General features: G+C 44.6%; 1 long non-coding RNA gene across 1 annotated transcript; it reads right to left on the bottom strand.

Annotated features, from left to right (window-relative positions):
- Positions 1 to 247: 247 nt before the first annotated feature.
- Positions 248 to 9,749, bottom strand: LOC135054621 (uncharacterized). Its single transcript, XR_010243542.1, has 2 exons — positions 9,695 to 9,749; positions 248 to 1,856 (listed from the first exon to the last, which is right to left on the bottom strand). It is a non-coding gene; the product is annotated as an uncharacterized LOC135054621 (long non-coding RNA).
- Between the last annotated feature and the right edge of the window lie 2,576 nt (positions 9,750 to 12,325).

Genomic DNA, 12,325 nt, shown 5'->3' with positions numbered 1-12,325 from the left:
AATTAATTCTCCTGCAAGCCACACCACCAACTACCTCAACGTCAATTTCCTCCTCAGGAACGTAAGTAGTCCTGCAGGCCATGACACTGGCATGACTGACGAGTCCTCTCCTAACTGGGATTCCTCAGGAGGATCCTTGAGTGGTGAAAGGATTTGCCCTTAAGTTCTTTAACCCTCGATGTGATGGCCTCTTAGACGTCTGGAGTGTAAACCTTTACGCTATCAGTTACATGCACAACACAAGCAGTAAAAATTCACACTGTTTTATTGAATGTTTAACATTGGTATAAAAAGAGAACACATAAGGGTGTAACTGATAAGTGTAACAGGGCTCATTGGCTTAGGGGTGGTGCCCTAGTGGGGTACGTAGGGGTGGTTAATACTTGACATAACATAATTGGATATAGCAGTTGCTAGGCAGATGTTATATACGTTGCATCAGATGGAACTTAACACAAGATCTTTTAGTAACACACAGAAGTAGAAAAAGCAGGTTTCATCTAGTATAGAGCTGACCTTGGATGCCAGACCCACACAAGCCTGGTATCTGTATGAGAGACAAAGGCATCTAACACAGGGCAGCACGCATCCATTGCAAACACATAAGAGTTCATAAAGCATGTTTTAACCCTTCACTAGGGAAATAGAAATATTCACTTTTACACTGTAACTATTATAAGGAAATTGATCATATAAAAAGTAATATTTACAAAGCACAGAAGAGTTAACCCTTCAATCCCCTCTTAGAATCATGATTATTATATGACATGATTCTTGAGTGAGGCTCCTTTTAAATTTCTCCCTGTGGTGGTGTTAGATGTATAACAGGTATAGTTTCCAGGATATATGGTTATGGTGCTTCCTGGGTTGGGATTTTTTGACAATATGGGATATTCCCTTTTCCACATTTCGCACTGACTGTCATTTGTTTTGGTGTCATTAAAAAGGCTGAAAAAACAATTTTCCTGTTCTAGGGGTATATTAAGGGGCACTGTACCTAGGTGGGGCCTAGATTTGCCACAGACATAACAGTTGCTTTTATTGTGTTTGTTAGCACTATACTTCATCCATTCCAACCAAAATTAATGTCAGAGAAACCAGTTTCAATAGCTAGGGTGTCTTCAAAGGTAGGGTTAGTAATAGCCACCATATCTTTAGAAGTGGCAATATGGGGCTTTAAAGGTTTGTTTTGGGGATATTTGCTATATCTATTTTTTGCAAATGATGGGCCATATTTCCAATCTGCTCCTGTATTCCACCCCACAGCTTCCCAGGAATTACAATTAGATCCATAATATCTAATGTCATAGTACCATTCGTCAGTAACACAAATATATACTGTCTCAGACATTCCTGATTTCCTTTTCTGCTGTATGAAATGTTTGTTGTCAGCAAGTTTAGGGAACATGAAATAATCAAGGATGTATGTGGCTACGTGTGTATTGGAGGAATTGTACCACAAGGTGGGGACCCCATCTGTTTGTGTGATGTCGACTTCACATATTGTGAGGTGAATGAGGGCCAGTAGGGCTATCGAGATAGTCCCCAGGATAGAGATAGGGGACAGGTTCCTCATCTTCTTCTGTTCTTCTTTCTTCGCTAGGTGGGAGGTCAGGGCTGTCTGCCCCGGTTCGTACCTCACTGGAATCACTTGCTTCCCTCTCTAGGTCTGGTCTAGGAACCTTTTTTACTCGGGATGCATGGATCCAGGCAGGATTTTCCTCTGTCAGGACTGCTGTTCGGGTAACTGCTACGACCTCTGTCTCTGGACCATAGGTGAAGTCTCCTGGGCTCTTGTTCCTGGGGAGCACCTTCACCACGACTCTGTCTCTGACTTTAAAGGGGTGTGTAGGTTCCTGTGGATTCAAAAGGGTTTTTACAAACAACCTCATGTTCAATTTCATTCAGTTTTGTTATCAGGGACCTGACATACTCTTTTCTGATGAGTTCTAGATCTCCTTCCTGTATTACTAGTGGTTTCTTAGCCCAGGGTGTAGGAAAAGGGTCTACCCATTAGTATTTCAAAGGGTGAGTATCCTAGAGTTTTCTGTGGGGTATTCAAGATGCTGGTGTTTAGCTTTATTAGGGTTGTTCCTGAGGCAAGTGATGCATCTGCTAACATACTGGTCCACAAGTGATTTGGCATTAGTAACATACAAATCATTGGTTAGTAGGAGGAGTGTTGTGGCTTCACCACGGTGACCAACACCACGGCACTGGGCAATGAGCAAAGGGGCACTGGACTGGGGCATACAGGGTTTCCCCTCTTTGCAGATTAATCCTGATTTAGGATTTTTTCTGCAGAATTGGGTAAGTCCAGTCGGAGAGATCAGTATTAGTCGCAGCAGCTTGAAGTTGAGTGAGCAGATGGACGTTGTAAAGGGAGGGACATGCTCTAGTGAGTGCAATGAGTTCTGCAGCTTGCGCGGACTGATAAGGTATTGGCAGGGTTTCCAACACAGTGTCAGGGAGGGTGACAATGGCATAGCCAGCCTGGTATGCACTGTCATTGGGCCTACTACAGGAGCCGTCAACAAAAACTATGTCTGCGCCTGGTATGGGAACGGGAGACATGTCAAGTCTGGGAGAAGTTTCAGCTTCAATAGAAGCAGCACAGTCATGTAGGTCGGGTGGTTCATCCTCGGGACCTTTCAAGCCTAAAAGGGTATTGAGAATGGGTGCAGGGCCAGAAGAACTAGCAGTGTACTTGATGGTAAGGGTAGGGTTACTCAAAAGGAGTACTTCATATCCACTAAGGCGCTGTGCTGACATGTGCTGTGTGTGCAAGCCTTTAAGTATTGCCAGGACATCATGTGTGGTGTGGAGTACTGTGATGTGGCCTAAAGTGAGGGTAGTGGCCATTTCTGCAACCATTGCACAGGCTGCCAAAGCCCTGAGGCAGGCAGGCATACCTTGCACAGACACTGGCATGACTTTGGAAAAAAATGCCACGGGGCGCAACTTCCCTCCATGAAACTGTGTGAGCACCCCCGCCATGGTTTTACAATTGTCCCTTGCATATAGATGGAAAGGTAGTACATAATTGGGGAGGCCAAGTGCCGGACTTTTCATCAACATACATTTTAAACTTTCATATGCAGTTAACATTTCTTGTGACCATTGTACAGTTTTAGGTTTGTCCTTCAGTGTGGCTTGTCTCAAAATGTTATCACAATAAGAGCAATCAGATATCCACTGTCTGCAGTAATTTACCATACCCAGGAAGGACAGTAGTTCCCTCTGGGTAGTTGGGGTGACCAGGCCCAATACAGACTGTATGCGTTGTGGACTGACTTTCCTCTCTCCCTGAGTGAGCACAAAACCTAAGTAATCAACATGCTTTTTACACCATTGCATTTTTATTTTGGACACCTTGTGTCCACATTCACAAAGCCAGTTTAGTAATGAAACACCATCCTCTCGGCAGGCCTCCTCAGTTTTACTACAGAGCAGCAGATCATCTGCATACTGTAGCAGGACTGAACCATGGTGAGGTTGCCAGGGCCCCAATGTGGCCTGGAGACAACAGGTGCGTCAACAATCTGCACCAGGTAAGTTGTTTACCCTCAAAAGAAAAGGCAAAAGTAATTGTGTCTGTGAATCTACAGGCATGCTGAAAAAAAAGGCATTCTTCAAATCAAATACAGAGAAGAACGCAGCATCTGCAGGGATTGCAGAAATGAGTGAGTTTACATCTGGAACAATTGGTGCAATTGGGACAATTAGCTGATTGATTGCTCTGAGATTCTGTACAAATCTTATACTACCATCAGCTTTGGCAACAGGGTTCACAGGAGTACAGTATGGTGATACAATATGTCTGAGAATACCCTGTTGTAAGAATTGCTGTATCACGGGGCGGAGACCTTCTATCTTTTCTGGTGAGAGGGGATACTGCATAGGTCAGAACACAAAACACTGGTTGTTGCACCGCTGTCCACTAAAAAGGGAATTTTACTTCCATTTATAATAAGTGGCAGCAGAGGTGAATCTTTACTATGACGGGTGAGTTGAATAAAGGCTGGGATACCCTCCTCCGGGCCCCGTCAGTGCACGGGGTCTTTGGAATCTTCCCTGACTGCGGGGTTGGTTCTGTCTGTCAAAGCGTCTGGGGTTCTGATAGTTATGAGTGAGTGGGGAAGTGAGTAAGCTTTCTGAGTTAAGCAAAGGTAAGCCAGCGTCATCTGTCCAGCAGTCCTTAAACCTTTTTCAAAACGCAGTAACAGACTATGAAGGTTTCTGTTTACAAGCTACAGCGACAGGCAAAAAAACACAGGCAAAAAAAACTTCCTTCATATGTGTATAGCTGCGTCCTTTGCAAGCTTTGCGCAAATAAGATATACAGCCATCGAGGGTAATAGTGGGCTTGGGACAGTGTTTTACTATTATCTAAACTCTGGGTTATTGGTGCTAGGGATAGAGCTAGTGGACGCACCCTCCAGCAGTGGAGCTGGAGGCAATCCCATCTAGTGTGAAAGGGTTACTGCTGCCAAGAGATTTGTGTCTCTGAGCGCAGGATACATTGGAATGCAAAGGGGGGAGGCGAGAGGGATCTCTCTGCAGCCTCGCTTCTGTGCTGTTGGGAACTGACATTTTTTCTTAAATCTCCATATAGAAAAGGTAATTACTGCCTTCCCGTAGGAATGGGTCCTGTCCTGCTTTCTCTGTCCATCCCGCTAAATTATCCACCCATGGGTTAACTAAATAATACTCTGAGGTAGAGTTACGGGCAACATACATCTTGCATGTCTCACCAGGGAGGGGCGGGGGATATGCAGTTTTTTACTCTGACTAGAGCCCATTGTCAGACAGTAATATAAATCAACAGTACAACTTTAAAGGAAAATATCTAAAATTTACAACTCTACTATACATGCATCAGCTAACCAGTTAATTAGTCATTGACAATATCACAATATTATCTGTATAATGAGAACATGAAATCTTTTGACGGGTACGCTTACCTTCGTACAAGATGTCAGAAAAATACAGCGTTTTAGACAGGAAGCAAGAAAAGTGTTTGAGCATAGATATCTGGCAGACGAAAACTTACCAGCCGTCTGAACCAAATATAAGAACTTATCTCACTACAACATACAAGAATATATAGGCGATCAAATCGGGGTATTCTCTACGTTACGTATAGACCCCAGGTCTATGTTTTTTTTTTAAGTATCCCAGATACTGACGTCTTTGGAGAATTGCGCTTGGACCCCGGGTCCTTTCTCAGACGTATTCTTTAAGTCCCAGACATTAAAGATTCTATGGTATCCCTGATACCTGTTTTATGGTTTTACATAAAACTTCGTAATATTAAGTCCCGGACTTAAATATTACCTTGTCACGTGTTCCCGGAACACTGACACGGATTCAGCTTCAGTGTATGACCGCAATCCTGTATGGCAAAGACAGACAATAAATTCTCTATTTTTACCATTCAGGGACGATCACTGAATTCCGGACATAGCCCCCAGCTGAAAGGATTTGCCCTTAAGTTCTTTAACCCTCGATGTGATGGCCTCTTAGACGTCTGGAGTGTAAACCTTTACGCTATCAGTTACATGCACAACACAAGCAGTAAAAATTCACACTGTTTTATTGAATGTTTAACATTGGTATAAAAAGAGAACACATAAGGGTGTAACTGATAAGTGTAACAGGGCTCATTGGCTTAGGGGTGGTGCCCTAGTGGGGTACGTAGGGGTGGTTAATACTTGACATAACATAATTGGATATAGCAGTTGCTAGGCAGATGTTATATACGTTGCATCAGATGGAACTTAACACAAGATCTTTTAGTAACACACAGAAGTAGAAAAAGCAGGTTTCATCTAGTATAGAGCTGACCTTGGATGCCAGACCCACACAAGCCTGGTATCTGTATGAGAGACAAAGGCATCTAACACAGGGCAGCACGCATCCATTGCAAACACATAAGAGTTCATAAAGCATGTTTTAACCCTTCACTAGGGAAATAGAAATATTCACTTTTACACTGTAACTATTATAAGGAAATTGATCATATAAAAAGTAATATTTACAAAGCACAGAAGAGTTAACCCTTCAAGTGGTATGCCTACTGCTGCTGTTGTTGCTGTTGAGAGTCGATCGCCATCCCAAAGAAGAAGTTGGAAGACCACTTGTACTACTTCAACTAAGCAATTGACTATCCAACAGTCCTTTGAGAGGAAGATTAAATATGACAGCAGTCACCCTGTTGCAAAGCGGATTACAGAGGCCATAACAACTATGCTGGTGTTAGACATGCGTTCGGATTCCACCATTAGTGCAGTAGGACATGTGGACAAGTGGAGCAGGGCAAACGAAGGTCTACATGACTGTGACAGCCCACTGGGTAGATGTATTGCCTCCCACAGCAACAACAGCAGCAGCGGCACAAGTAGCAGCATCTTACAAATGCCAACTCATTCCTAGGCAGGCTATGCTATGTATCACCGGTTTCCGTAAGAGGCACACAGCTGACAACCTCTTATGGAAACTGAGGAACATCATGGCACAATGACTTACCCTACTTAGACTCTCCTGGGGATTTGTGAAATCTGACAACGCCACCAATATTGTGCATATTGTGCAATATTGTGCAACATCTGGGCAAATTCCAGCACGTCCCATGTTTTGCACATACAATTAATTTGGTAACCTGTGACATTTTCCAGAGAACAATGGTGATGCATTCTGAATGGTGGGCACATAACTCTGAAATAAAGTGACCAATTACAATATTTTCTGCAAGTGTACGGACCAGGTACTTTATTTTGGTATATGATGTTCCCTCCTCAGACAACGGTATCAAAGAATATTAGGTGAGCAGTATGAGGCATTAGGATAGCAGGTGAGCAGTGCAAGGCGCCATTAGAAGTATAGCAGGTGAGCGGTATGAGGAGGCATTAGGAGGATAGCAGGTGAGCGGTATGAGGAGGCATTAGGAGGATACAAGGTGAGCGGCATGAGGAGGCATTAGGAGGATACCAGGTGAGCGGTATGAGGAGGCATTCGGAGGATACCAGGTGAGCGGTATTAGGAGGCATTCGGAGGATACCAGGTGAGCGGTATGAGGAGGCATTAGGAGGATACCAGGTGAACGGTATGAGGAGGCATTAGGAGGACACCAGGTGAGCGGTATGAGGAGGCATTAGGAGGATACCAGGTGAGCGGTATGAGGGGGCATTAGGAGGATACCAGGTGAGCGGTATGAGGGGGCATTAGGAGGATACCAGGTGAGAGGTATAAGGGGGCATTAGGAGGATACCAGGTGAGCGGTATGAGGGGGTATTAGGAGGATACCAGGTGAGCGGTATGAGGAGGCATTAGGAGGATACCAGGAGAGCGGTATGAGGAGGCATTAGGAGGATACCAGGTGAGCGGTATGAGGGGGTATTAGGAGGATACCAGGTGAGAGGTATAAGGGGGCATTAGGATGATACCAGGTGAGCGGTATAATGGGGCATTAGGAGGATACCAGGTGAGCGGTATGAGGGGGCATTACGAGGATACCAGGTGAGAGGTATGAGGGGGCATTAGGAGGATACCAGGTGAGCGGTATGAGGAGGCATTAGGAGGATACCAGGTGAGCGGTATGATGGGGTATTGGGAGGATACCAGGTGAGAGGTATGAGAGGGCATTAGGAGGATACCAGGTGAGGTGTATGAGGAGGCATTAGGAGGATACCAGGTGAGAAGTATGAGGAGGCATTAGGACACTAGGTGAGCGGCATGAGGAGGCATTAGGAGGATACCAGGTGAGCGGTATGAGGAGACATTAGAAGGATACCAGGTGAGAGGTATTAGGAAGACATCAGGTGAGCGGTATGAGGCGGCAATAGGAGGATACCAGGTGAGCGGTATGAGGGGACATTAGGAGGACACCAGGTGAGCGGTATGAGGAGGCATTAGGAGGATACCAGGTGAGAGGTGTGAGGAGGCATTAGGAGTATTCCAGGTGAGCGGTCTGAGGGGACATTAGGAGGACACCAGGTAAGCGGAATGAGGAGGCATTAGGAGGACATCAGGTGAGAGGTATGAGGCGGCATTAGGAGTATTCCAGGTAAGAGGTATGAGGAGGCATTAGGAGGCCACCAGGTGAGAGGTATGAGGTGGCATTAGAAGGATACCAGGAGAGAGGTATGAGGAGACATTAGGATACCAGGTGAGCGGTATGAGGTGGCATTAGGAGGATACCAGGTGAGGGGTATGAGGCGGCATTAGAAGGATACTATATGAAAAGTATGAGGAGGCATTAGGAGGTTACCAGGTGAGCGGTATGAGGGGGCATTAGGAGGATACCAGGTAAGAGGTATGATGAGGAAGCATTAGGATACCAGGTGAGTGGTATGAGGTGGCATTAGCAGGATACTAGGTGAGCAGTATGAGGAGGCATTAGAAGGATACCAGGTGAGATGTATGAGGATGACACCAGGTGAGAGGTATGAGGAGGACACCAGGTGAGCAGTACGAGGCAGCAACAATAGGTCATGGTTTGTGGATTTGTATGACGATGCATGGTGAGATAATCTATGGTGCCAGTAATTGTCCACCTGCTTCCACAAACAGAAATTCCTCAAAACATGACTTGTGGGAAACCTTCTGGGTTGAGGTTGAAAACCACCACTGCACAGCAATGTATTATGGATGATGGGGGTGATTCCGAGTTGTTCGCTCGCTAGCTGCTTTTAGCAGCATTGCACACGCTAAGCCGCCGCCCTCTGGGAGTGTATCTTATCTTAGCAGAATTGCACACGATAGATTCGCAAATTTTTTCGTAACGATTACCCTGCGGTTTCTGAGTAGCTCCAGACTTACTCTGCCATTGCCCAGCTCAGTCCTTTTCGTTCCTGGTTTGACGTCACAAACACACCCAGCGTTCGACCAGCCACTCCCCCGTTTTTCCAGACACTCCCGCGTTTTTCCCTGAAACGCCTGCGTTTTTCCGCACACTCCCAGAAAACGGCCCGTTTCCGCCCAGAAACACCCACTTCCTGTCAATCACACTCCGATCAGCAGAACGATGAAAAAACTTTGTTACGCCGTGAGTAAAATACCAAACTTTTGTGCTAATTTACTTGGCGCAGGCGCACTGCGTACATTGCGCATGCGCAGTTTGCGACTAATCGCACCGTAGCGAAAAAAATAACGAGCGAACAACTCGGAATGACCCCCGATGAGCGCAAGTTTATCTAGTCTAGTTTATTTCTATCCAAATATGTTTCTAAAGAGGTTATTTATTAAGTGCTTTGGCCTTGGAAATCATGTAAACATGAAGCCTCCTCCCTATATCAAGTAAATTAAGTAACCAGACCAATTAATAAACCTACAGCTGTCCGTACAGGAGCCCAGCGCCTCCCCCCAAATCATACCTGCCTACCTGGCCCTCTCCATGAGGGAGAAAATTCTCTGTTCCTGGACTTTCCTGGTAATGTATGATTGCCATCACCTGTGGTGAGCTAGTTAATTGATAAGAAAGGTGTTTCACCACAGGTGATGGCAATCATACATTACCAGGAAAGTCCAGGAACAGAGAATTTTCTCCCTCATGGAGAGGGTCAGGTAGGCAAGTATGCCCCAAATTCTGCATGCTATGTAAGGGGTTCCTCGCTTGAGTCCGAAGGAGAATATCTCTACGTATGTACTAAAGGTCCCTTACGCCCCTTGGATCTAGCATCTACCATGTACTAACCGCCAGTTCTCCGCCCGGAGCGCTACACACCCGACTTCCGCCCTGTGCGTTCCACCCGATTTCCGCCCTGTGCGTTCCACCCGACTTGCGCTCTATGCGTTCCACCCGACTTGCGCTCTATGAGTTCCATCTGACTTCCGCCCTGTGTTCCACCTGACTTCCGCCCTTTGCGTTCCACCTGACTTGAGCTCTATGCGTTCCACCCAATTTCCGCCCTGTGCGTTCCACCTGACTTCCGCTTTGTGCGTTCCCTCTGACTTCCAAATTCTAGGTAGCTTGTGCTGAGCGGGATGAAGCAGCATAAAGGAGTCATTGTTACATCAAGCAGCAGCAGCAGCAGCAGTAGGTGAGGATTATTATTATTATTATTATTATTATTATTATTGTTACAATACAGTGGGAACAGCCTGTATTGTACTGTTATTATTTTTATACAAGGGAGCGGCTTGTGGTGTCCTGATATTAATATTATACAGGAGGAGCAGCCTGTGGTGTTCTGATATTAATATTATACAGGAGGAGCAGCCTGTGGTGTCCTGATATTAATATTATACAGGAGGAGCAGCCAGTGGTGTCCTGATATTAATATTATACAGGAGGAGCGGCCTGTTATGTTTTGTTGTTATTATTATTATTATTATACAGGGGGAGCGGCCTGTGGTGTCCTGATATTATTATTATTATACAGGAGGAGCAGCCTGTGGTGTCCTGTTGTTGTTGTTATTATTATTATTATTATTATTATTATACAGGGGGAGCAGCCTGTGGTGTCCTGATATTATTGTTATTATTATTATTATACAGGAGGAGCAGCCTGTGGTGTCCTGTTGTTGTTGTTGTTGTTGTTGTTATTATTATTATTATTATTATACAGGGGGAGCAGCCTGTGGTGTCCTGATATTATTATTATTATACAGGAGGAGCAGTCTGTGGTGTCTGTTATTACTATTATTATACAGGGGGAGCAGCCTGTGGTGTCCTGTTGTTGCTATTATACAGGAGGACCAGCCTGTGGTGTCCTGTTATTACTATTATTATACAGGGGGAGCAGCCTGTGGTGTCCTGATATTATTATTATTATTATTATTATTATTATTATTATTATTATTTTTATTCAGGAGAAGCAGCCTGTGGTGTCTTGTTGTTGTTGTTATTATAGAGGGGGAGCAGCCTGTGGTGTCCTGATATTATTATTATTATTATTATTTATTATTATACAGGAGGAGCAGCCTGTGGTGTCCTGTTGTTGTGATTATTATTAAACAGGATGAGCAGCCTGTGGTGTCCTCTTGTTACTATTATGCAGGAGGAGCAGTCTGTGGTGTCCAGTTATTACTACTATTATACGGGGGGGCAGCCTGTGGTGTCCTGTTACTATTATACAGGAGGAGCAGCCTGTGGTGTCCTGTTTTTACTATTATTATACAGGGGAGCAGCCTGTGGTGTCCTATTATTATACAGGGGAAGCAGCCTGTGATGTCTTGTTGTTACTATTATACAGGAGGAGCAGCCTGTGGTGTCCTGTTATTACTATTATTATACAGGGGGAGCAGCCTGTGGTGTTCTGTTGTTACTATTGTACAGGAGGAGCCGCCTGTGGTGTCCTGTTGTTACTATTATACAGGAGGAGCAGCCAGTGGTGTCCTGTTATTACTTTTATTATACAGGGGGAGCAGCCTGTGGTGACTTATTATTATTATTATTATTATTATTATTATTATTATTGTACAGGCGGAGCAGCCTGCGGTGTCCTATTATTATTACTATACAGGGGGAGCGGCCTCTGGTGTCCTATTATATTTATTATATCAGTGTCACCTGTCTATAGTGATCAGTGTGTATCAGGTATGATATCAGTGTCACCTGTGTATATTGATTAGTGGGGGTGTGTGAAGAGTGTCACCTGTGTATATTGATTAGTGGGGGTGTGTGAAGAGGTGGATGATATATATATATATATATATATATATATATGTACTCTGAGGTGTTTATGATAATTATTTATTTCTAGACAACCAAACCGTGAGGAACTGAAGCATCTGTAGTAGAAGTTTCCAGAGACCTATCTCCGATTTCCTGAGGATGGATAAAGACAGGAGTCACATGACTGAGAGGATACTAAATCTCACCCTGGAGATCATCTACCTACTGACTGGGGAGGTGAGGGGATCTGGGAGTGTCACAGTGACATCACTTATATCTATAGTAATAATACAGGGACTTTACTGGGGAGGTGAGATGATCTGGGAGCGTCACAGTGACATCACTTATATCTATAGTAATAATACAGGGACATGACTGGGGAGGTAAGGAGATCTGGAAGCATCATAGTGACATGACTTACATGTATAGTAATAATATAGGGACATGACTGGGGAGGTGAGGGGGTCTGGAAACGTCAGAATGTTATCACTTATATCTATAGTAATAATACAGGGACATGACTGGGGAGGTGAGGGGATCTTGGAGGTTCCTCTTCTTGTAACTCTAGAATGGACCCATTCAGACATACAGTACTGGGGAAACATTGCATAAGAGGTTTGTACAGTATATGTACATTTAGATGTAGCTGGTAATATTAGTTTTGACCCCCATCCTCTATAGCAGCGGTGGCCAACCCGCTGCTCTTTC

This window comes from Pseudophryne corroboree, chromosome 3 (assembly GCF_028390025.1).
Source record: "Pseudophryne corroboree isolate aPseCor3 chromosome 3, aPseCor3.hap2, whole genome shotgun sequence".
In the NCBI taxonomy this organism is placed as follows: Eukaryota; Metazoa; Chordata; class Amphibia; order Anura; family Myobatrachidae; genus Pseudophryne; species Pseudophryne corroboree.
The sequence above is the reverse complement of the archived record's forward strand: the minus strand, read 5'-3'. Positions and strand labels throughout refer to the sequence as shown.